At 40.0% G+C, this 1,983-nt stretch overlaps 1 non-coding gene across 1 annotated transcript; it reads right to left on the reverse strand.

The window, feature by feature from the left end:
* Window positions 1-497: 497 nt before the first annotated feature.
* On the reverse strand, window positions 498-606 carry LOC136541009 (small nucleolar RNA R71). The gene has a single exon (XR_010780125.1). It is a non-coding gene; the product is annotated as a small nucleolar RNA R71 (small nucleolar RNA).
* Window positions 607-1,983: the final 1,377 nt, after the last annotated feature.

A 1,983-nucleotide genomic window follows, 5' to 3' on the forward strand; every position in this document is an offset into this window, starting at 1 on the left:
TGACCTTCCGACAAACCACGTTGAAGATCCAGAAGCATTAATTAGGAGGACTAGAGCTAAACTCAAGAAAGTTCTAGCTTTAAAGTCAGAAGACAACCATATAAGGCGAAGCTTAACACCTGAATTTGAAGCCATGGCTAACAGGACTCTCCGTGAATTCTCTGCTCTAACTACGACCAACATCCGTACTGGACCAACAGTCAATGTCGGAGATAATGGATTCAAGCTCAAGCTAGCCCTCATCAACTTGGTGCAAGCAAGTCAGTTTTATAGAAAGGCACATGAAGATATGAGCGCACATCTCCAACACTTCCTGGAAATTTGTAGCACTTTCACCATCAAAGGAGTGACCCAAGATGCCATACTACTTCGCCTTTTCCCATTTTTACTCTTAGGGAAGGAAAAGCAATGGTTCTACGCTAATAAAGATAGAAATACTACATGCAATAACTGCTCCACTGCCTTCTTAGCAAAGTTCTTTCCCATAGGGAAGACCAATGCTCTGCGTGAGAGAATTTTAAGCTTTCAGCAACAACATGATGAACCTATCCCTAAGGCATGGGAACTCTTTCAAGATTACATTGTGAAATGTCCTCATCATGGGATGGAGAATTGGCTACTTATATAGACTTTCTACCACAGGGTGACCAACAGTACCTATGAGACTATGGATGCTACTACTAGAGGTGCATTCCTGTCACTCACCATACCAACTACAACAGCCCTTGTGGAGAAGATGGCCTCTAGCCAAGGTTGGAATGAAGAACATCTTCAGACCCACAAGAGAGGTGGAGGTATGCATCAACTCAAGGAGGTAGACATGTTGTCTACTAAGATGGACCTGCTGATGAAGAAGCTTGAAGATCAAGCCAATAAAAAGCAAGAAGTCATGCACATTCATGATTCTCGCATGACATGTAAAGAGTGTGGAAATACTGGGCATTAAGGGAACAACTATCCTAAAACCCAAGAGGATGTGAACTTTATCAACAACATCAACTACTTTTGTCCTCAACAGAACAAGGATGGAACCAGCAACAGAGACCGAACTACCAAGGTAATTACTAAGTTAACTATTGATGTAATAATTTTAATAATTTCTATCAACCACCCCTAAGAGAATTAATTGCTGGCCAATCCAAACTTATGGAGGGATTATCTAGAAAGGTAACTACCAATGATAAAATTCTAGAAAACATAAATAATACAATGGATAGCTTTGCTTTTGCTATTGAGAACCAGCATAGCTTTAATAAAATGATAGAATCTCAAATAGCTCAGTTGGCAGCTGTTGTTCCTTCGTCCGATAAAGGTAAGATTCTAGGGCAACCGAAAGATCTAGAAATTGCAAATTTTGTCGATATTCATAATGCAGCATATTATTATATACAACCATCAACGGGGAGGTGGATAGACTATACCTTGCCAAAAAAGAAGAGCAATCTAGGGAGCCCTGTCATCCCCATCATCATTGGACCTCACATTTTTAAAGAAGTTGTCTATGACTTTAGAGCAAGTGTCAACATCATGCCTAAGATAATTTATGATCAAATTAATGGAGATACTTATTATACACAAATATGTGTTTGCAGATTGCAGATCAGTCACTCTATTACCCTAAGGGAGTTCTTGAAGATGTCATTGTTCGAGTGGGACAATCATATGTTCTCATAGATTTTGTGATTCTAGAAATAGGTGGAGATGTAAGGGCACCTATTATTTTGGGCTGACCTTTCCTAAACACCGCAAAAGCCATCATCTACGTGGATAGTGCCAAGATCTGCTTCACAATCAAGGATAGGAATGAGAAGTTTTCTTTCAAGAACCGCATCCTGCAATCTCCTGGACATCTATAGACATCATACCTTCCCGAATAGACAATAGTGACCAAGAAGAAGAAGAATAGGAGAAGCAGGAAGAACAAGGTCAGACAGCCTCAAGAAGAATCAGTTAACATGATCAACACACTTCGATCAGAGTACG

The sequence above is a fragment of the Miscanthus floridulus genome, chromosome 2 (assembly GCF_019320115.1).
Source record: "Miscanthus floridulus cultivar M001 chromosome 2, ASM1932011v1, whole genome shotgun sequence".
Lineage (NCBI taxonomy): Eukaryota > Viridiplantae > Streptophyta > Magnoliopsida > Poales > Poaceae > Miscanthus > Miscanthus floridulus.